We start from the raw sequence: 25,052 nt of genomic DNA, 5'->3' as shown, positions 1-25,052 counted from the left end.
GAATGTGAATGCTTCAAAAGCCTTAGTACAAATGTAAATAACTAGTTAAATACCTTTAGCTGGTATCCAGAATAATTTGCTTTGGAAATGGATTTTTATTTATTTACACAGTTAAGTGGAGGATAAAGTTCTAAATTGTTCTAGGACAGCTGTTTCCATTTTGGCTGCTGTAAATGGATAATCATGCAATCTTTTGCACACTAACAGGTTGGGACCATTAAATCCCTCCTTCCTCCCTTCCAACGCCTCCACTGCTCCCCATGAATATAGCCACTAAAGGCTGTACAAAACTTTCCTAGTGAAATCTCAGGGAAAGTGCTAGTCCATTTGGGATTTCAAAACTAATTAAATAAGGAAGTTCTCGGTCATGATTAGGCGCAGCTCCTTTCCCCAATCTGTCATAGAAGCTGAAGAGAACACACTTCCAGGGAAGAGTGAGAAAAATTCTAGGAGGGGACAAGATTAGCTGATGGCTTTGCCAACATTTTACATGATTCATTTTTATCTTATCAGTAATTTTATTATGCCAAGATGATGGTAGTAGAAAGGACCTGAATCCTCTCTGGGCAGTCCTTGCAAGATCAAGTACCTCAATTCCATTTTGGTTTCAGGTTTAGTTTTCCTCTAGGTTGTAAAATGAAATGAATTTACCAACAGGGCATATTGAAGACAGTACAGGTGCAGATCAGCTTCTGGAGTGTCCAGCTGTTTTACTTATGAATGAATGCTTCTCATAAAGACAGCTGAACCAATCAACTGCCATTGACTAGGAATATCATGCCTCAATGCTGTTTTCCAACAGCTTTAGAAAACCAACTGCATTTTCAGTGGGAACATTTTATTATTGCAACAGTGAAATCTTATGAAAATATGCAATCAAACTGAAGTACACAAAACACACACAGTATATTAAAACTCACCTGATTTATTCAGTCAGCCAAGACACAAAGTAAGAGATAGCTCTGGTGTTTTAAAGTGTCTTCATATTCATCATGGCACTAATTTGTGTCCTGGGGCATAACATGATAAGTTCCATGGATTGCACATTTTTTACCAGTAAGAAATAAATAGTCAGAAGTTTGCTTATTTACTGACAACAGAAAAAGCCCCTCCAAAATCCAGGGCAGATGTGAAAATGCAACCCTATTTAATCAGGTACCTCCCATGAACTCATGTTTTCTTCACCAGGGAACTAATTTTAGAAAGATGAGAATGACTTGCATGCTAGTGCAATGCTGACTCAGTTGGAAGTTGATAGATTTATGAATAAAGGCACCAAGTTTCATCTGCTGAGGTTCGCGGCAGGTTTTGCAACTTACAATTTATTTTCAAGGTAGTTATTGAAGTGTGTATACATTCTGATATTCAAGAAAAATGACGATTTTTCTTTCATTTTTACTACTTACTATTTGACTTTTTTAAAATGTTGACAAGCAATGACAGATCAAACCCAAAATTGAGACAGCTGTCTATATAACCAGGAGGAAATTTTTGCTTATTGATTCATACATTATCATTCTCTGTGGTTGGCATTATATCAGATTGACAATTAAACTCTTTAACACTCTTTAACACAGTTAGTAATTGATCTCAAAAGCCTCCTCATCTGTTGGTATGATGCTTGTTTATGGAAACTTTTCAAAACCAAGGATGTAAAAATCAAAGATCTGAAATTATACACATTGAGTCTTCCTTGTTATATTGTATAATAGTAAACCAGTTATTTTTAAAGTAATCATAACAAGTCTGACAGTAGACTTGTCACAGAATTTAATGGGAATTAAAAAAAAAAGAAAAGGGATTCTTTCTGGTAATATCTTTTAAAAATTATGAGAGTGGCTAGTTCTGATGAAGGATTTGATAAAAAATATTTACAAATTTAAGAGCTAATAAGGCCCTGATAAATGAAGTTAGTGAAAACAAAATAATGAAGAATTAATAATTAAATATATCAATAAGGAAAACACAAGGAAAGCATGACTTGAAATAATGGAAACTGTGAGTAATCGTGTCCCAAATGAACTAACAGATGCAGAACTTGGAACATCTTTTAACAAATAGAGTCAGAGAATCCTATATCCCATTATCATTAACCTGGTAAGTAGGTGAAAATAATTTCTATGGGCACATAGAATGGAACATAATATGGGAACCACTGCCATGAAATAGGGTAAATTGTGCCTGAGTTTTTTAAAAAAACTTATGAACCAAAGCATAGCCATGGAGTTGCAGACCAGTAGTTCAGTTTGGCCAATATCTTGTTTCTTACAGTGATTACAAGAAGAAGTCCAAGGAGGAGTAAGAATACAAAAACTATGGGTACATACATACATACATATATATATATATATAACAAGAAAAAAAAGATGTGTGTGTATGTGTGTGTGTTATACGTATTTCTATAGGTATTTTTGTCTCTGTGTCCTCCAAGTGTCTGATTTTTTTTTCATTTTATTGGATAAGCTTACTCATTCCTTGTAGAAATCACCAGGTAATTACAATAGACATACAGGTCAAAGCAGTTAAAGAAAGAATTGCTGAATCTGAATGAGCTAAGCACTTATCTAACCTATATAATCAGGTACTCATAATTGCTAATCCTGTCTCTGTCTTGTTCTGTATTCATCCTGGTTCAAGGAAGTCTCTTTGCACCTCTGCCTCCCACTAATGCCAATGAAAGATCTCATTTAAATTAAAAGTATGTCAGTAGCTGAGTCAGCAGGTGGTCAGAAAATAAAGAAAATTGTGTAAGTCATAAAAGTGAAAGCTAAGAGGAATGAAAGGGAGAGATAGGGTAGATTGTAGCAGTTCTTCAGTAAACTTCGAATTCACATTTGATTAATATTTAAATTTGCTCTGAATTAAATTTTTTCTTTAGTAAGCCTGAAACATTTAAAACAAAGAACCTAAGTTAAGAATAAATACCAATTGGTATCTGTATAATGTCAACGAGCTTGAACTCTCTATGCCTAATTTTTAAAGCAATATTGTTAGGAGTAAAGTAAGATAATGAAGTAGCATAATAGAGAAATAAAAGGCTGGATTTCAAGGAATATTTATAATATTCAGCACTTATGCTTTTAGCCCACAGAGCCCAACAGAGAAAGCTGGGTATTAAAAAAAGAAATAGTCATGTTTTCAAATTATTGTTGCAGTGATACAATGATAAATTTTACATCATAATACCGTGATAAAGTTTACCAGCTATTCTGACTACATCCCAGCTGGAAGACATTCCCTTCATCACAGCATGACATGTAAAAACTCATTTAAGTGTCTATGCATAATTTGCCATCCCAAAGTTTTAACCAGCTGCTCATAGATACACTTATATTCTCTTACTTCAGTAATGCAAGTATAATTTTTTCAGCTTTTTTGGCAGATATAATTAGGGAAATTATGTCTGTTTTCCCCTTCTGATGTGACTGTATTAGTGTGATAATGGCCATTAAATCTTTCATCCAAAATACCCTCAGATATTTAAAGCACAGTTCTTTAAGGATGTTTTATCTCCAGCAGATGTGTTCCTATAGACCTTTATCCTTTCAATCCACAGGCAATTACAATGTTGTTTCAACCAAACTGCAGAACCAGTCATTCCCTCTACAGTCCAATTAATTTCTTGGGGGGCTTACATAGATGTGGGGTGTGGTTTTTCCCATTTAAAAGTAGAGTATTTTTGAAAGAGCATTCATAAAGTTGAAGGTGTAACATCTATTGTTACTTCGATTAATTTGTAATTGGCTAATTTTGGCAGTTTTAAGCTGAGAAGAAAAGTGCCTTAAGCCAACACATGATTTACTCTCTGTGCCCTAGAATTTTTATTTAGAGACTGTGATGGAAGCTCAAGAAATACCAGAGATCTGAAAAAAGAGTAAGTACTGAGGCTATACATAAGTTTGGATCAGGAGTGAGTACAAGGGAACATTTTTCTCCTGCTCCAAAGTCATCTAGGATTTTAACATTTATATTATGCTTCAGCATGTAAATTAATATGTAAAAATGGCTTGCTTGTCTAAGGTGCTCCATCAAGAGTAATTTCTCTTGAAGTCTTGTCCCTGCAAAATATTCTGCAATCTGATTACTTTTAGACCATAGATCAAAACCTGGCACCATCTGACAAATATGCTTTATAATCTGTATATTGATGAAACACAGCATTTAGAACAGACTTTGTACCAGAGGGTCTGAAAAGTGCCTTGCCAACAGTAACTCAGCAAGCATCCTAATTTGTGTTAGCTGGGAGAGTGTTTTGCCCCACCTAGGAGAGAAAATGGAAGTAGCTCCATTGCTAGTGCAAAGGAAGATACAATGGTATCATAACCAGGATCTCTGAATATCAGTCCTTGAGTCCAAATGGCTACTTTCCTTGTGCTTCTGAGCAGATTTTCATGTTATACAGATCATATGATTTCCTTAATATTTTTAGGTGCAGAGGTGGATGGTCACTGGGATACAAAATATTTGTTTGCAAAATGCCATTGTGTAACTCAGAGCTTCAGAGTTTATGAACAGAAGGCATGATTTGGACTATGCAAGATATTATTTCAAACACACACTAATGCTTCACTGGGAATTGTGCTTAAATTTCAGTTGGATTATTTGGGGCAGGTATGGTGCTTTCATTTTTTTTTTCTGCAGTTTTCTCTACAGCCGAATTATATTAAAGGCCAAGAAAGCCCAAATTCCCTCTCAAGCTTTTTTGGAAAAAAACATGTATCTTCAATAGGTTTTTGTCTTCCTTCCTTTCATTTACTTGGAAGAACTTGTCTTTTTTTTTTTTTTTTTTTTTTTTTTTTTTTATGGTTCTGTTGAAAAATTGAGAAGTTGCCTACAAAACATTCAGATAAAACATACTACTTCTCTAATTCAGTAAAATGTGAATCCATCAGCAGCTCTCAGATTATATTTCTAATACCTTTCAATTTGATGGGAAATTACCGAATGCTCATGAAAAACCTGAATTTTAAACTAATGTATATTGGTTAAGTCTAATTCTGCTATCCCTGGAGACAGTAAAAAACAGTTCTTGGTGGCAACATAATAAATAGACTGAACAACTCTCCATCTGAGCTTTTCCCATTGTCATAGATACTGTTTTAGGAATACGTTAAGCTAAGCAGCCCCAGCAGGATATCTCCTAAAACTAAGCAATTATCTTCATGTCAAATACATGCAGGATTCTGTTAAAGCCACTTATGAATCAGACTTTTTTTATACTGCAACCTTATTTAAAGCTGGACACCATTTTTGAATATCTGAAAGTAAAAATACCACCTAAGGGAGGCTTTCATGAGGAGTTAGTAGCTAGTAACATTTGAAAGTCCTATGAAGGACTTGGTTGCTTCTTTATCTGTGCTTAATTGTGTGGAGAGTCTTGCTACAGAGTGGCTGCATAGAAAAGGCCACGATGCTATGCAGTTGGTTGGAATTTAGACATCAAGGTCGGAATGCAACAACAGGATGTACATCCTGCTTATGTGATAAGTTGTAGCTGCAAGATAAGGGAACTGAAGGACATGATAAGGAATTTGTGGTTGTTACTAAGAGACATGTATGTAGTACTTAGGTAAGGATGTAGGCACCAATAAGAATGTTCGCTTTGTGCATATGTATGAGCTAATTACTGTCTGTATAAGTATGATGACTTTAGAACAATAAATGGAGACCAGCTGACCATGATAGCATGAGGCTGGCTATCCCGCGACTCCGATATAATTGCTTTTAAATACATACCCTTATGTGCATTTCTTTAGAACTCACGCTCTTGACATATCAAGCTTGACATGTTATCAAACTGTAAAAGTAAATGGAAAACCAAACCAGACAAATAGGTAAAAAAAAAAAAAAAAAAAAAAATCTATGCTACCTAATCATGTGAAGACTATTTTAGAAACAGTACAAACTTTGTGTTAGAAACAGCACATGTCCTTTGTGCAGCAATGGATAATCTGTATGCATTCCTCCATCTTTTCCTTCTCCTACCCTTGTACAGCTCCAGTACATATGTACACTTATGTAGCCAAGCTAGCTTAGGGTTTAAACTCCCAAGACAGATCAAACAAGGCCCAAAGCATACACTGTGTGAACATTAGAGCCAGGCAGATACATCTTCAACCTCTGAAACTCGAACAGGAGGGAAAAGAATATGTGAAAATGGTCTGGGCTCCCATGATTTCAGTTACACAGTATTATCAGCTCCAGCCTTCCAGGGACACAATTACAAAGATATAAGGTAGTCTTATGTCTATGAGTTGTCAACATATCAAATTTCCTTCTAGCATCTCCTCAGTCTGTCAGGGGACTCAGAGAAGGATTTTTCTTGTCATATGTTTACTATGTTTAATATCTTTTCCTGTATGATTTGTCATATTCCTCATGACTATCAAAACTGTGAAATTACATAGTATAGAAAACCCACTCAGGTTGGCTGATGTGTCTTGGTCACAAAGCCATGATGATTGCTGGATTTTATGTACAGAGAAATTTTCTCTCTGAGGAGATTGACAAGGCTCCCAAATGGATTTGCGCTATGTCTGATTTCCCCTGCCTCATACAGCAAAATGTACCTAATTAATTCTCTGCAAAATACTGCAAGGTTGTCTGATGCCCCAAACTCTTTGGTCTGTCTGGTCTTTCCTGTTCCTTGTCTTATATGATGGACTTGATCTGACCTAATGTAAGCAGGCCCTTTTGGTCTTACTTCCTAAACTGTCTGAACCATTTCAATTACTAGTAACACGTTCTCTAAAACATGCATCTCAGAGGAACTGGAGACAGAATTCCCTTAACACACAGGACAGCAGTGCTGTCTTCAAAGGGGCACAAAAATGATAAAGGAATTCCACCAACTTAAGATGAGCAAATAGTCTTCTTGGAAGAAGACAATACACAAACATGAGTTTATTCTCTTTTCCTTCATCCTACAAAATTGTTTTGCCTTTGTGTTCTTGTTATGAATAATCTGAATCTACAAAAAATCAGGATCTCTGGATAGAATACCATGGGTGCTCTCAATTATACTGTTCCCTTTGGACATTAAACCTGATCCCACAAGAAGAATTTGTCTTAATTCAGATTCTTGATTATCAGCATTGTTAATTGCATCTAACACAAGAAAACCTTATTTTACTATGAGGATGGTCAAATAGCAGAACAGATTGGCCAGAAAAGTCATGGGATCTCCATCTGTGGACATATTCAAAGGCAGTACACTGTCCTAGGCAACCTGCTGCAGCTGACCCTACTTAAGCAGAGATTGGAATGGTTAACTTTCTCAAGATGTCAATAATTTATTTTTCCCTAGGAATAAAAGCTCTTGTTTTCTTCTCCGTCTCTCCCTCATTCTTGTAGTACACAAAGAAACTGTGAGAAGATATCTTAAACCTCTAATGTGTCATTATTATACAACCTTTTGGTAGATTACCCTTTAAGGGATAGAAAATATTCACTGGCTTGTTTTTTTTTTCTTTTTCACTTTCCATTATAAAATAAACTGTATCTTGTAATCCTTAAATCCATAAGATTATCTTTAATTTTTTGCAACAATGCATGTTCAATAATATACTGAATGTTTCCATTTCTATTCAACTAAATAGGTTTTTATTGGTTCTCATGTGCCTCCTCTCTACATCTCTCCATTTTTATCTTCTCTCAAGCCTGATCTGAAAGTGTTTCTTTTCAATAGAAAATCATAGACACACTGTGCACCTTTGACAGATTATAGATTTTCTAGATTACTCTGACATTTTAAGTAAAGACCCAGTTTATTGAGATTTTTTAGAGTTGTTGTAGTAAATAATAGTACATTGTCCTTTACATTATTTATCATCTCATCCAACTTCCTAACTACTCTTCTTACACTGATACTTGTCAGCACTGAAAGGTCTTCCTATCAAGACATGGTAACCCCCCCTCTTCCCACAGAAGTGAAAAACTCCTGTGGTAGCCTTTCTCTGAGCAATTCCCTTGTACACCACCTCATGCCAAAGCTGTGATGTAATTTTTCTCCTATTCCATTCTGTAGGTGATTTAAAAGTCTTGATAAAATGCAAGCATCTCTGAAAGCATCATCAGTGAACCTGAGTAAAATCTATAATCAAAGCTCCCAATGCAGTGTGTTTTTCTTGGCTGTCCTCCTCTGCCACTGCTGTCCTTCATTCCTGTTATTCTTTGGAAGAAATGTAAACAAGACTGATCTCCTTTTGCTCTGGGTTAGTCACATGCCTAAAATATCTATATATGTCCATTTTTTTTTTCTGTGACATTGTCTTCTTATTCAATCATTTGTTTCTAAATAATTTTAAAAGAGTTTACAGATTCTTACAGAGTGCATCTGAAATATGAAATTAATATAAAGGGAAAAGAGAGGTGGATGAAAGAATCAAACTAATAGATGCAAGTCATAAATCCATTGCACAGAGAAACTGAGTAGCTTTTTAAAATGGCAAGAAATGTTTTTGAGCTCATACTTTAAAGTCTCTGCTATGACTACATACAATTTTATATTGATAAAATTATTTCAATGGATGATGTTAGAAAAATATGGACCATAGTGCAGATCTGGTCATCCTTGGATAGCAATGCTTGTATGTGTAGAATAGAAAAATATATGTAAAATTTACATGGGTAGATTTTCTACTCTTAGGTATGAGTAAATATGCAAGTATTTCTATAGAAATGGCATACAATGCTTTAACTAATTAAATTAATTACTTATTAATTAAGTTCTAGACTAATTAAATCACTATTTTTGTGTGACTAAAAAGTTCTGGTTGAGTATAATTTATCCAAGTTTATGATTTTCTTTTGTATCTAAAATAATAATAGTTAATTTTAAATTTATTTTGTTTAAAAAACGTTTGCATTTAAGACAAACACAGTTTTTTCTCCTTCTTTCTAAGCCCTTGTTTCCATCCTCTCATCCTTCTTGAGCAACAACTTGGCCGGATATTAGAACAGTGAAATTTTCATTTCCTGAGAAAGGTAATTTGAAGACATTGCTGCATAATTTTAGAACAGAGCTGAGAACCTTAGTTTCATAGGCCAAATGTGAATGTGGATACTTTATGGATAATTCATAATGAATTTAACAACACAGTACTCTGTGCTGCTAAGTAGTTTTGGCCCCATTGCCAGTTGGCTGTGGTTGATGTTGTAAGGGGCCTCTTTTCCACTTGGTACGCTGTCTGAAATATAACTCAGTTCTGATTACTTGAAAGGAAACTTTCACAGTTTCTCTCAGTATATAACCTTGAAATTAAAATCATTATATTTATTGGATCGTGAATGCAGGTTCTTTGTCCAAAAGGCCGTTACATTTTCTCAGCAAGAAAACAGCTGGGAGGGAAAGGAGAAGAGAGAATGAAGTGAAGAAATGCCTGGTCTGATTGTCAGGAGTGTGTGATGCCGGCTGCTCTCATGGAGTTCAGCAGAACTTGTACATGGTTTACACTTCAGAAAAATCAGGCCATTTGGCTATTAAAAGCCAAAAGACTCCAGGCACTTTCCTATTTTGCCTATACTAATCAAAATGACCTTTCAAAGCAGAGCTGGAGGGTCAGGCTTATCGCATTTGCAGGCTTGAATAAAATTTCCCTATTTGACAGGACAATTTGCTGAAAAATGCTGTTCTAAGAATTATGTCAATTCACCCTCCTGTGTATAGTATACACGGCTTGATCAGAGCCGATATCTGAGGACAGCAGCTCATCACCCATTAAATTTTTTAAAGCAAACCCCCTAAAACCTGATTATTCATTGCTCTCTTCTAAAATGTATTTGGGGGAAAATAAGGACTCACATTTTTTACATTAGATGAATGTTTCAAGAAATAAAAAAAAGCTGTAGTGCCTACATGCCTGAGGGTAAGGGAAAGTGTAGCAACATTTCTTCTGCTTTGCAGGGATCATTTTCTCTTTAAGGCCTTCTGCCTCTTAGAATTTTGATTAAGAAAGTAAGTTGAAATTAATGGTATATGAAGTCTAAGAATCTGTGCAGCATTAAGGCAGCACCACTATGAAGAAATAATGTAGGCAGGGGCAATTCCATCACATGCTCTTTTGCATTAGAAATCACATTATTTGGATATACCTCCAGAAATTTACAGAGCTGAACAATAGATTGCAACTCAAACACTAAAAAAAAAGCATCCTGACATAAGAGATAGGTATGGGAAATGGGAAACCGTAGAAGAAACCATAAAAATATTATTTCTGAGAGCTGAAACATATGAACACCATCATCTAAATGTAATATTAATTTCTTCCCCAGAATAACCCTGCCTTCTAAAAATACTTCTATTTATTTCCTGAATTTCAAGTGGGACTTTAACTTTCCAAGCAGCAAATATTTAAAAAAAACACAGTTACCTACAGAAAGGATTGGTTCAACCTTGGTGATTCTTAACTTGACTATGATATACTGAAATGAAAGTAGGACACATGAATAAAGTTCAAGTGCTTCGTGGTCCTGGATATTTCAATTTGTAAAACAACATTCACAACTTCAGATCTTGTAAGTAGAGAAATAGAGGCAAAAAATCAGTTCTTTTGTGGACAAAACATAAAGTCACAATTTTGTGCAGGTTACTTTTTATACATACATATTGCAGTAGACTGTCATATGTGACTAAGAGAAAGCTCTATGAGGTGTAACAAGATTTTAGTACAATTTACAACCTGATTCTGGGGACAAGGAGAGATGATGTTCAAAACCAAATTCTTAGAATATATTGAAGTTTAAGGCTTCAATATATTGAAATAATATATTCCATATTCCATATTCCATATGGAATATATTATTTCAATAATATTCCATAATATCCAGTTTAGGTGTGGATTTGGGGGGTCTCACTGGAGTCTGGTGGATAGGAGACCTTTTCTGATCCTGAAAGGCAAATGGCTATATAGCATGGCTGCACAAAAGCACTGTGAGAATGAAGTGTTATAGTGTCCATGAACTTCTTCCCAGTGGGCTCGACCTAGGGCAGAGCAATGGCTCAGAGAATGTCACACTTTTGTGCTCAGGCAGCAAGGAGCAGATTGGTTAAGTTTTATGTCTGCTCCCTTACATCACAGAACTGGTGTGTCTACAGGAATGGACTCCATTCTCGCAACACAGGCTGCAACTCCTGGGCCAACACTGACACCTTGTTTCGAGGTGATTTGTTTACTTGAAATTCCATTTATGTGGATGGCTGGCAGCCTGTTATGTATTGGAAACACAACCTGCAAGTGTTAGCAGTGGCAGCAGGTAAGTAAGTATTCCTCTATTTTAGAACACCTTAAAAATGAAATGCAGAATATTTGTCCTAAAAAAATGTACAAATACTTACCCTTGTTTAATACTAAAGCAGCAGGTAAATGTCATACTCTAGCTATCATGCTGGGTGCTAAGAGAATATCTAATGATCACAGAATCATGGAATAAACTGAGTTTGAAGGGAGTCTCAAGGATGGATCATTGACTCCAATTCCCAGTCGTGCACAGCACCATCCCCAACAGTCACACTATGTGCCTGAGAGCATTCTCCAAACGCTTTCTTCAACTCTGTCAGGTTTTGTACTGTGATCGTTTCCCTAGGGAGCTTGTCCCAGTGCCCAACCACCTTCTGGGTGAAGAAACTTTTCCTTATATCCAACCTAAATCTTCCCTGATGCAGCTTCAGGACATTCCCTTACATCCCGTCACTGTCACCACAGGGAATAAATCAGTCCCTGCGCTTCCTCTTTCCCTCACAAACAAGTTGTAGACTACAATGAGGCCTTCCTTCTCCTCTTCTCCAGACTGAACAGACCAAGTGACTTCTGTCCCCCTCCTCGTACCAGACCCCTCACTATCTTTGTTGCCCTCCTTATGGCTCAATGTCTATATTGTGACACACAGCACTCGAGTTGAGGCTGCCCCAGTGCAGAGCAGAGGGGACAATCCTCTCTCTTGCCCAGCTGGCCATGCTGTGCCTGATGCCCCCCAGGATGGGGTTGGTCCTCCTGGCTGCCAGGGCACTGCTGACTCATGTTCAACTTGCCAGTGACCAGGACCCCCAGCTCCCTCTCAATGTCACTGCCTTCTAGTCTCTCATTCCCCAGCCTACATGTATGTTGCCTCATCCTAGATGAATAAACATATTAAATATATAATATAAAATGTATAATGTATAATATATAATACATAAATGTCTAGGAGATACATCCTTTTCCACGGGTTTTATAAAACATTTTCCATGAACTAAATTATTTGTTTGGTTTTATCAGCTGTAATCCTTCTAGAATAAAGCCTTGCCTTTCATTTCATGGCGAAATGATTCCACACCTTTATTGCCTTATTTGCATGAAAACTTTCTGTATGGAAAAAAAAAAGTCCTGGAGAGAGCAGTTATGACTTGCTGTATGAAAATGGAAGGGAAAACATAACTTCATTTTATGTGAAAACAAGGAGACTAGACATTAGGAAAATTGTTTGTATTTCTAAAGTTCATGAGAAGTCACAAAGATCTTCTGGATAGTTAGACTACTGGATCTCTTGTGTGTTGTATCACCAAAGCAGGCTAGTTAACATTTGCCAAAGACAGCTCAATTATAATAATTTCTACTCAGTGTGATGACAGAGGATGGGAAGTCAGTCAGATGACCTCTTGTCAAAAAAAAAAAAAAAAAAAAAAAAAAAAAGTCCTGCAAGAAGAAAAGTCAAGTTTTCATTCATGCTGAATAAGATATTAAAATAGCCAAACAGAAAGAGAGTAGATAGGATTTTCATTAGTTCCATAGATTTTTCACTACCACAATGAACATCGTGTTTGCAGTGAAGAAATGCCTGATGAGTTTTTGTCTCTCGGGCATATATTGCAGTAAAGTGTTGAAAGAATAGTGATGGAATAAAAAAGTTTACTGAAGAGAAATTAGCTACTTAAATACTATCTCAGATGTTTAGGGAATGATGAGAAGTTTTTATTTCTTTTAGCATGTTTTAAAGAAATAAACACTTGCTAAATCAGCAAACTTAAAGCTAAATGAAGAAATATCCTTAAAAATTAGCTGGGGGATTTTTTTTACCATATCTTCCTTGGAAAGTTATATTTCCTGAATGCTGGGAGAAATTAGATGTAAATTTACTACAGCATCTTCTTAGGACAACTATTTAAATAGAGTCTAACAAAATCACTCAGTTCTGGAGACAAAGTAGAGATATGACAATACTTGTACAACAATAGCAAACTTCATATGAAAGAGAAATACACACCAAATACTTTATTTGTGGTGAAGCCTATGATTTTATAGAAATACTGTAAGGAAGAAAAAGGATATTTGTCTTTATGTTCTTGGGTTTTTTACCACTTCATTTATCTTGCTTTTGGAAATCCAATTTGCAACACTTTGAAAATTGCCCATGTTTTCTCTGAGGATCAGATTTTCCTGAAGCAATTCTAAGCAGAATACGGGGTTATTTTTTTTTGTCAGAGTTGATGAATGTAGGCTGAATTTTTTAGCAGGTAGTTTCCTAAGATCGGCTTCATGAACAATATCCTAGAAGTGCAAATGACATCCCAAAGTGATAACTAGATAATCTAAGTTAAGGAGAATGCTCCACCATTAAAATTTTTTGATTTGTCTAAGTCAGCTTGCTACAACATTTCCAGGAATATTAATTTCAAAAAATAAAAAAGTGAAGATGGTGCTCCCATGGTTGTAAGGTGTGTTTTAAAAGGCCCAATAAGGAGGATCTTGAGAGGAAGAAAGTTTTGCATGCCGAATGAATGGAATTAATGGAAAAGGGGGGCTCAAATGCATGAATATTATTATGGGTTAAATAGGAACTAGCAGGAAGAGGATAGGAGAGCTCAGAGAGAGAAGAACTAAAAAGACCTGCAAATAAGGGAAAAGTTAGGGAGATGATAACATGTGTAATGAAGGGGAGAGAAGGTGAGAAAAATAAACCAAAATCTTTGTTAGATATATAATGCATATAAGTCAGGTGCCAGAAGTTAAGAGAATACAACTAGCAAAACTATAAATGACAGGCTTTTTGTTTTTTCTTTACCCACAGTGGACTGATCTTGGTGGTCTGTCATAGAATCTTAAAAGCATAGAATTGTTTGGGTTAGAAGGTATCTTAGAGATCATTTAGTTACAACCTCCCTGCCATGGACAGGAGCACCTTCCACTACAACTGGCTGCTCAGGGTCCTATACAACCTCTCCTTGAACACTTCCAGGGATGGGGTATTCACAATGTCTCCGGGCAACTTGTTCCAATGTCCTGCCAGCCTCATATGAAACAATTTCTTCCTAATTGAAGTCTGAAGGTATTCCACTTAGTCCTGTCACCCCTCCACTTCTAAAAAGTCCCTCTACATCCCTCCATAGGCCCTCTCAGAGCCTTCTCTTCTCCAGGCTGAATAACTCAAATTCTCTCAGCCTGTCGTCATGGCAGAAATTCTCCCACCCTCTGGTCATCTTCATGGCCCTCCTCTGGACTTCTTCCACCAGGTTAATGTCCTTCCTATGTCGGGGGTCCCAGAGCTGGACACAGCAGCCCAGGTGGGGTCTCATGAGAGTGGAGCAGAGGCCTTGCTCTGCTGGCCATGCCATTTTTGGTGCAGCCTAGGCCACATTGAGCTTCTTCTCGACCAATACTCCTAAGTTTTTCTCCACAAAGTTGGTCTCAGTCCACTCTCTGCCCAGCCTATACTTCTGCTTGGGATTGTCCTGACCCAGGTGCAGGACCTTGCACTTGGCCTTGTTGAACTTCATGAGGTTTGCACAGTCCCACCCCTCAAGCTTGCCAGAGTCCCTCTGGATGAACATGCCATCCCTCCAGTGAGTTGACTGTGCCACAGAGCTTGGTGCTGTCAGCAAAATTTCTGAGGGTGCAAGAAATCCCACCATCCATGTCACCAGCAAAGATGGTAAACAGCTCTGGTCCCAAGCCTAACCCCTGAGGAGAACAACCCACCACATCTCCTGGACGTAATGTGAAAAACTTGGTGTCTGAGGTACTCAGCCATCTGCTTTGTGCCATCTCCTGCCACAAGGACCTCCATGAATTCTAGCTCTTGATCCAGAGCATGCCTTTCTCAATGGAGCTCCAGCTGCTAGAGAGATAAGGAAGCACGGGATAGGGAAGGCTGACACCATCCTCACTTCGTCTTTCAAGCCATCTTCTTGGCTGTGAAACACTGTCTTGACTGTGGAAGGGGTTGCTAAGCCATTTTGGGTCTCTTTTTCCTGTGGGGTTGGTGAGATTTAGCAATTTTGTATCTAGTGATTATTTTCTGGGTTTATTTCCTGTTGCTCTTTCGCTTGTTAGTGAACTCTTATTTTTTCACTCATGTTTACATGTATTTGCTCGTTATTTTTGGAAAGGAGTTGGTTGAAACTAAGGAGAGGTAACTCATTTTAGACTTTCCAACTCTCAAATGGTGGAAATGGTTTCCACCTCTTGAACTAAGACAATCTCCAGTCCTGGTGGTTTATAACCAGTGACTGAGTAGGTTAGAATTCAGGAGGTCAGGTTTCTGACACAGCCTCTTGTTTAGGGAGCCATGATTTTCCCACCAACTGAGGCCTAATTTTCAAATTTCCTTATTTTTAAAATATATTATAAAATAAAAAACACTGTAATGTTATTTCTACCCTTTATTGTTTTGGGCTAAGCAGACCTAATAATCAGGTGACAGAGGCAGAATCAGAAAGATGTTTTTTGTTTATAAACACATTTCTCTGAAGAGAAGCTGGACTCAGAACATAAGCAAAGTAATTAATTCTAAATTAAAATAAATAACTCTTTTACCTAAGAAAGGGAGATATAAAGCACAAACAACTTGTTTCTGCCAGCAAATTTTTCTTGAGGGATTCTTAGTACAGATTTTGCATAATTAAGAATGCTTTATGTAGTGTAATGAGAGCTCAGAAGGCAACTGATGATGATGTTCTTTGGTTGTTGTTTTGTCTCAGACATGTTATAATATTTTTTACTCTAAGTAATTATGCAGTAAGTAATTATTCACAATTGGTTTCCTTATGTTTAGGGCAAAATTTTTAAAACATTTTTCCCTAAGTCCCCAAAGTCTGAACAAAGGGCTAAACTTACTATAACAAAAAGCATGAAGTTCCTAGCTCTCTTTGTTTAAAATTCCAGACAAAGGATCTAATACAGAATTTCTTCAAACAAATTTTCCACTTCCTTCATTTTTATGTTTCCTGTTCTTGCAACTAGAAAAAAAAAAAAAGTAGTTGAAAATCAGAACTAAAAATACACAGTGCTCAGTCCAAGTATATAACATGGAATTTATTTATCATGATGTGAGGTGTGTAAAGCTGAAATATCCAGCCTAATGTAGTTGTCTACCTGCCCTTTTGTAATCTTGGGATTATGAGACAGTAGCATTGTGGAGGGAATCTCATACTTCCTAAGGCATGTGCCTCAAGTGTATGAGTTAGAATAGAATAAAATAGATAAAGAACTGTGGTAGTGTGATTTTCTTTAATGTAACCTTTTAAATGGTCTGTTCCTCTTTCCCCAGCCTGTTGGTTTGTTCCAAGTTTCTCCTCCCTCTCCAAATTTTCTATCACTCCCCAAACTGCCTTTTGTCCCACCTACTTGAATGTCAATCCTCCCTAATCCCTGCCCTTTGTTCTAGAAAGTTCCCTGTCAGTCCTTGTTGTCCCAGTCCCCTGCCTAAACTTCTCCCTGACCCTGCCTCCTAATGTCAACCCATAGCCGATCCCACCTTCAGGTCTAGAAGTTTCCATGTTCCTCGACACTCTATTGGTTCTCTCAAGCTGTATCCTCCCCTTGCTTTCCCTCATTGATTTAGTTCTGTAAGTCCCTCCTCTAGCTCCTCCCTTGTGCAATCCCTATTGGTTGAACAATTGTGCCTGCCTCTTGTACCTTCCCCATTTAAAAGACTGTGCGAAGTGCTGGGTTTGGTTCTTCATCCTTGATCCCCTCTTAAAGAAAAATAGCTTGAGAAGTAGACAAAGGACCCTTCCCTGTTATTTGTTCTGGTCCTCAATGCTGCACTATCAAGGGCTGTAGAGAGTACGAGCAGCCCTGCTCTGCAGTGACATTTGCACCACTGGTGGTTTGGGGGCAGCCACTCTTGGCACGAGCCAGAGTGAGGGGCTTAGCTGTGGGTTCTTCAGTCACCCTTTCCTTGTGTCAAGTGACAGAGCAGAATAGAATATTCCTTGTGTCAAATGAGAGAGCAGAATAGAATAGAATAGAGTACTTCAGTTGGAAAGGACTTACACGGTAATCTAGTCCAACTATGACCATTTCAAGGTTGACCAAATCAAGATTCCAGATACTCTTTTTTCTCATCTTTAGAGAGGAGGGAAGGGGAAGATGGTGAACAAGCAAGATCAAACTCCTACTTAATGTTTTTCCCACACCCTTTTGAGAAGATTCTAGCTATAGGCACATTCCTTCCAAGGGTGGAAATAACTAAAACATTTACAACTTGATCTAATAATTAAAGTGAGTGGATTTTGTTATTTGGATGGTTCTTTGTACAAAATATCATTCTCAAGCATTATATTTCTGAGCAACTTGTGAAACATTAGGCATATACCAACCTTAGGCTTAGAAAAGCATCATTACTAGAAATACAGGAATGTGACAAAATCAGCCATGAATGATTACTGGAAAAATGGAGAGCATGCTGGATTAACACTTTCCCCCACACACTCTCTGCCCCAGGAAACTCATCTGTGTGACAGTCACATGAATCAAAGCAATTTCAGAGCCTGGACTTTACCAGCATTAAAGGATTGTTTTCCCATATGGAAGTATTTCTCATATTTTCCATTTCCTGATGTGCTTAGTGGGAGAGTTTCTTCATTGTGTCAAAACAGTTCCTATTAACATTAAGAAGGCAAGTTTTTAAAGTTCTAAGGCTTTGCAAAGTATTTTATAGTCAGGGCAGGTATCACAGTAGCTCACAACAATGGAGCAAAGGATCTCATTTCAAAGTCATCTCTTACAGGCCCTCTTTTTGGGATTACAGTGTAAGAGTAACTACTGACATTACAAAGCCTGTCTTGTGGGGATAAAAGCAGATTTTTTGCATCAGGAAGTGATGAGCCTGCATCAGAATTTTCCTTTTACCTATTGCTCATTAGCTCATTCAGTGCTACTCTCAGCCGGAAAAGATCAGCACCTTTACTATTTCAGACAGATGCTACTAAAATTAGACAGTACTGCTTCCTCATGATAGTCACTGGTTCCCACATGTCTATGCAAAGTGCTAGTTTTGAAGTATAAAACATAGAGTCCATATTTAGGTTTTATTCTACATATTCTTATACATATATAATAACAAATAAATATGATTGAAGTCCTGATTCTTCAGAGACTAGCCCAGATGTGAAAAATTATTCCTGAGACATGTTCTGGTCACTCATGCTCAAGAAAATTGAACTCAAGTCTGAAGAGATTCAGAAAGCAATATTGCTTTCTGCATGGTGGGATGAGATTGGCTGGTGAGATGAAATTGTTTTATTCAGCCCAGCAAAACAAAAACGAAATGTGGAAACAGACATGAAATGCATGTATTTACATAGAAATATTGGGGTGGATTTCACAGTGCCTGTGTCACCCGGCTCGGCCAGCCCTGGCACCACGACGACACTGGGGGTTCTTGGCTGACCAAAAGCAGGGATGTGGAGAAGGCAGGAGATAAAAGGCAGGACTCTTTGAACACAGGGCTGCAGAGTTTATTGGATCAGGAGGATCCTCACCCCAGGGCTCTGTGTCAGAAGAGACCCTGATGATGTGAGAGGAGCAACTTATAAAGGGGGGTGGGTCTCAGGGATGGGGTACAGCGACAAACCAATAACAGAAAAGTAAGGAGTGACTCTTCGCATGACATACAAGTGCAACATCAAATCATAACCAAATGGGAGGGGACCCCCTTGGTTCTGCTCAATCACTCGACACCTCTCTTGGAATTTTCTGGACGCAGGGAGAGGCCCCAGAGTGACTGACAGGACCAGAAGGTTATGTAACTAATGATTGACACTTAACAAATATCTGACAAACAACTTGAGAATGAACCAAGGGAAAGGAACAGGAGGTGGGTACAAAGAACAAACCATTTTACATTAAACTTTCTAGAGGTAACTCATATAACAAAACAAGCAAAGTAAAATCCAAAACATGCACCACCACAGGCGGAAGAAGAATTATTTACATTTTCATAGTAATATGTAAAAAAGGTAATAAATGAACACCAAATTTGTGTACACTGGAAATTAGAAAAGCACTCTTCAGTTAGAAATAGACTTGGAAAAGAAGGGGAAGGCAAGTGAATGAGGGGACTGCACAGGAGGATATGGGTTGAGACAAGGCTTACAACTGCGAATCTTTTTTGTTTGCCTTAACATATTGTCAATTTTGAAATATCTTTGACCTGGAAAAAACCAAAGAGGTCCAGAGACAGAATGTAGATGACATTGAACCAAGGAATAAATAACTGGTTGATAACTTTAAAATAACTATGTAAGGTTATGTTAACTACTGGCCTTCACAAATATGTATTCAAAGACTAAGAGCAGTTCACATTAACAAGAAGACTGATCTATGAATGTATCAGGCAAAGAACCTAAAAGCATTGTTTTGTTAAATCTTTGTATGGGGATTTCTACCAATTCTCTGACCATCTAGAAGACATGTAGTTTTGAGGAAAATTGAGAGGTATCTCATCCATCAGTGGAGGATCCATGGATCAAAGCACAGTGTCAGCAGAAGTGTGAGCTCATTCTTCTAAAATAATAATAATGATAATCATATTTTATTTGAGGTGTTTTAAAAAGGAAACTTTAAAAAATACCAAACCAATACAAAACACCAAAAATAGCACAGAAGGTATTACAGAGTGAGTAGAACTTATGGTGTTTTCTGTTCCATAAGAACTAAACTGGCAACAACACTGAAATATTTCACTTACATAAGAGCAAGGCTGCAAAAGTAGTCTCCCTCATCCCTGCTCTGCACCTTTCCACCTCTGCTATTTTCTCTTGCTAATCAGTTCATTGAGCAAATTTTGTCCTGAGAGTAATGACACAGTCACTACAGAGCCATTCAGCACTCTCTTCCAAATCAAAAAAACAACTGAAGTCTAAGCCTCACACTCTTGTTTTTATTTTTAATTCCAAGTTAGTTAAGTGCATTATACAATCTAAGGCAAGGTGACTTTAACAGGTTTTCCCACACGAGTCTTTGTTTTTATAGCAGAATCACTTAAAAAAAACAAAACACATATTCAATTACTGCTCACTGCTTAATGGAGGAAGAGGTGTTTTGCGTTTGGTACTTAAAAAACCCACTCTAAAATCCAGTGAAAAAGATGCCTGTGTGTTAGATCAGATGGGTAGTGTTATGTTAATGAAGACTCCATTTTGACCTTATTAAAATTACAATATCCATGCATTTTATCAAAATAGACATGAGAATTTGAAGAATAATGAACAAACTAAATGAACAAACATTTAGTGACTGTTTTGAAGTTTGTCTGGTACATATCCAAGCTAATGAAAATCTACAAATATAAGAGCAAAATTATGATAATATTGGTTTAGGACTTGGCTGATGAGATTAAAGGGTCTATTGTTTGTTGTCTAACCTTCAGATATTAAACTAGTTACAGTCCTTCAAAGAAATGCTGGTGATAAGCCTTCAAATGAGAGGGCAGGGCAGGGAAGAAATTTGTCTATATGCTTACCTTTTTATCATGCCTGGAACCTTGAAATTAGAACATTTGTATGTTTATATATTAAATGAAAAATACATAATAAATTGGCAGAAGAATTGTTAAACCCTATCTTCTAAGTGCTTGTATATTGACAGGTAATATTATATTTTACTAAAGCATGGCTTGTTGTTAAAAATAAAGAGACAAGAGGCCTTTTAATTCTTTAACACAGAAATCAAAATGTTTAAATGAGGCATGACATATTTCAACTCAGTCTGTGATAGTGGATCGTTAGATTACAGCTGATTTTCCTTTCATGTGGTATATCAAAATGATAAACAGTTACATGTTCTTCTATTACAAAAATCTGTGCCTTGCATGTTAATAAGCTATCCAGTATAGATGAGGGGTAGGGGAAAAAGGCAGCCTTTTCCACACAGAAAGTGTACTTTGCAAAAAACCCATCTTTTTGCACAAACTATGATTTTTAAAAAAATATTTATTTAATTAGTTATTAACTTAATTATTTATCTTTTTTTTACAGCAGATTACTTAGCTTATATAAAGAAAGAGCCATATTCATTGTCCCCATTGTAAATCAGAAGTGCAACTTCTGAATATGTACTGAAATGATCCTTTAAGGCAATATGCTATGGATAAGAAGGATAACAAAAAGATATAAAAAAATTAATACAAATAAACAGACTGCAGAATCAGCTCTTGCTGCTTACCTTCCTGCTCTGAAAGTCAGATGGACAAAAGCATCAGTGAGCAGGAAACATTTTACATAGAATTTCTTTCTTTTTCTTTCCACAGCTTGTAGAGGATAATGCTTTAGGAATCCTATAGCTTTATGTAATATGTGGTTAGAGGTGTCTCCAAGAATGACAATTGTTTAGGACTATGATCTGATAGATGCCAAAGAACAGACAACAGAAAGAGGAGTATTTGGAAGGGGTTCAAGAAGTTAGGCCTGTCTCTGTGCAGAAAGTGTGAGAGAGAAACATGAAACATGAGGAGAAAATGCAATAATCTCAAATTCTTGCTGACATCCTACAAACTACTAAAACTTTTAAATGTGTCACTATAAATGGCATATTAGATACAAGGTTATTTTGTTTTCAAGGTATCTATGTGCTAAAAAGAAGAAAATATTTGTTTTACTCAGTCATCTATATTCCTAAAACTGATTTATCATTTCTATGAAGATATTAGATTATTATCCAAGTGTTGTTGATTTTACACATTAGAGGTTAAATTTTCTCTCGTTTTCATAGGATAGTATCTCTGTTCCTTGAATAATCAATCCTAAATGCAGAGCAATGGATTATTGGAGGATGAAGGCAGCAATTGACACAAATAACCAAGATAGTTTCCAGATCAAAGACTCAAGATGTTTCCCAACACAAAGTAGGCAATTCCTGACATTCAGGTCCTCTCTTTTAAATAAAACTTGCTCTTGCATTCCAGGGACAAATGTAGAAGACAAAAACCACCTTGGGAAGTACAAGAACAGTTCCCATTTGTGATCTCCCATGGATATAGTGAAATTTGTCAGGACTAAACTGACTGTCTGAGAAACTTGTTTTGAGGAATAGGGGAATGACACAGGGTGTTTAAATTGGAGTTTAATTAGTTTGTCTGAGAAGAGATATTTTGACAAGTGAAAACAAATCTGATGGGCAGTCATGATCTCTGCTCATACCAAAGCAGCCCTAAAATTTTTAGGTAGAACTGAGTCAAAAGAATATAAAAAATCATGACTGTAGTTCCTGTAAATCCTAATGGTTGACTTTCCAGAGAATAAAACTTCACCCTAGCAGTCCTAAGTGCGGTCAATAGCATGTTAAGTGTTCATTTTCAAACTGTCTAAACAAGAAATTATAGGGTAAAGAAGGAGAAAATAAAGTTAAGTTTGTAATGAGAAAAACCTACATCAGCCCCAAATGGAGATGTTAAATTCTACATGATGAAAGCTGTTTTCATGCTAACTGTACTATAGTTGTGACACACAGAAGTGTTATATGGAGCACTGAAAATACAAAGTAGAGATAGTTGTAAAACCTTACCCTGTATATTTCTGTTAAATTGAGATTCACAAATTGTTTTGGAATATTGGAGAAAGGCAGGGCTTTAGTTTGTTATAACTGGTACAGATGAGCAGCTGGGAAATAGGGAGCTGCTTTTCTTTCTATTATATATTGTGGAGTTTTCCAGCAATTATCTTTTCTACGCTCCAGTCTGCAAGGTTTGTTTTGGCCACAAAGTGCAGTGTAAGTGGTTAGGAATCAAAAATTCTCACTAGACCATGCTGAGCACTCATTAGAAAAACCCACAATTTCTTGCAGGAATGAAGCTGGTACAGCATAACCTTTATTTAACCCCCTAGTCACACACACCCACTTTCCCCCACAAAGATACATAGAATTCAATTACATTTTTGCCTCCAGTTATGTCAAGTATAAAAAGGAAAATAAGATCTTAACAAAACCAGTTTTAAAATAGCTGCAGGTCATAATTTTTAAATGTTGGAAATTACTGTGCAATGTTCCACGACATCTTAAGTGAATAGTCCAAATGACTCAATACTAGGAACATTCTCAAAATAAACTTTCATTGTATTCTAGGTGAGATAACTTGCAATTAAACCCTGAAGGATTCTATTCAAATTTAAAAGGAATCCCCTGTTTCTTCTTGGAATAAGGTTGACAGATTTGTTCAATGGTTTCCAAGGCTTCAGTAGTTGAATTGTCTCCTTGGCGTTTTTAAAGCCTCAGTGCATTATTCTAACATCTTAATTTCTAAAAAATCCTTTTTATTTTATTGTTTAGAAATTTGACAAAAGAATGTTCTTGAGGGTTTACTCTACCTTCTTTCACTGTAAATCTCTAACAGTTTTGGTGGGATTTTTTGTTTGTTTGGGGGTTTTTGTTTTTTTGGGGGGTTGTGGTTCTTGGTTGGTTGGATTTTGTTGGTTGTTTTTTTCTGTTGTTTTGTTTGGGTTTTTTTTTAATCTGGTTTGGTTTTCTTTCCCCATTTGTTTAGAAGTAAATGGTTAGATTCTTAAAATACAAGCTAAATTCAAGGCTGAGAATCATAAAATTATGCCTTTTCACCATAACTTATAAGAAACACACAGCATGTCTTGTAGGCTCTCCATTGTCAAAAAGAATGTTTCTTCTACAATGAATCATAATTTCCTTTTTTCTCTCATTTTAAGTCAAATACCTCATGGGTAAAATAATTCATTATTTTTAGACAAGCTCTGAGATCTTGTAAAACCACTCTGACCTGGTTCAATACTTCCAACATTTATTGTGTTAACACCTATTTATATGCTATTACTTGCTTGTCACAATTGTGGAACCTCGGGTACTTACATTGTCCACCTACAGAAGCTCTTAATACATAAGCAAGAGGAAAAAAACAACATGGAGATTTCTCAAAGGCAGCTTTTTGCCCTGGAGTAGATGAGTATATCCTTAAACTCTTGAAAATGGGAAATGTAAGGGTTGCTGAACTATTTCAACTTGGCTTTGCTTTGATCTCTGACATGTAGCAGTAGCACTCTATGATGAGGAAAGATGCAGTGAGACACACACATCTCCCAGTACCATGTACTTGAGGGACCTTGTACAACCTCTGTCTCAATCTGATACACTCACAGTCCTTAGTAAAATGCCGTAAAGAGAGAGTAGCACCTGAATAACAACAGCAGAACTCTTTTCTCAGTCTGATAAGTCTTACCTTATATGCTTAGGACTGTACAGTATTAATGTACTTTTCTGGTTTTAGGATCAGACCAATGACTTAGCAACATAAACATATTGGTTTTTATTTATCACTACCTTCAACATTACTGAAAACGTAGACTTCTGTAAAATAATCTTACCAGTTTGATAAGATGCTGTACAAACCTTAGCTCAGAACATCTGAAATGAAGCATTGTTGCTTAACTGCAGCTCATTCTTTAGCAGTTATGTGGACTCTATTTTGGATTATGCAGGTTTGAAAATTCTAAAGCAAAATATAGAACAAATCAATGTCTCTGTTCAGTCCATTTATATTGCTGGAACAGCATTTAAATGAGAGTTGTGTGTATCCATCACACCTAAACAGGAAAAGAGAAGAACTGATTTCCAAGCAGATTCTATCAAACACAACAGTTAGTCATTGACAAGGAAAAAATAGTTATTCGATTTACAGTCATTATCTTCATGTCTAAACTGACAATAATTTTATACTGATACAACAGAATATAACTGGAGATGCAGTCATTTATTCTGAGTTCTGCAATCAAAGATGAAAACAGGATAAAAGCTCATTATTCCCATTCTCTTCCCTATCATGTACACAGCAAA

At 36.6% G+C, this 25,052-nt stretch overlaps 1 long non-coding RNA gene across 1 annotated transcript; it reads right to left on the bottom strand.

The window, feature by feature from the left end:
* Positions 1–4,742: 4,742 nt before the first annotated feature.
* Positions 4,743–5,835, bottom strand: LOC136358419 (uncharacterized). The gene is made up of 2 exons (XR_010743090.1): positions 5,709–5,835; positions 4,743–5,353 (listed from the first exon to the last, which is right to left on the bottom strand). It is a non-coding gene; the product is annotated as an uncharacterized lncRNA (long non-coding RNA).
* Positions 5,836–25,052: the final 19,217 nt, after the last annotated feature.

Source organism: Sylvia atricapilla, chromosome 3 (assembly GCF_009819655.1).
Source record: "Sylvia atricapilla isolate bSylAtr1 chromosome 3, bSylAtr1.pri, whole genome shotgun sequence".
Classification (NCBI taxonomy): Eukaryota; Metazoa; Chordata; class Aves; order Passeriformes; family Sylviidae; genus Sylvia; species Sylvia atricapilla.
Note: the sequence above shows the minus strand (reverse complement) of the source record. Positions and strands in the feature narration are given on the sequence as shown.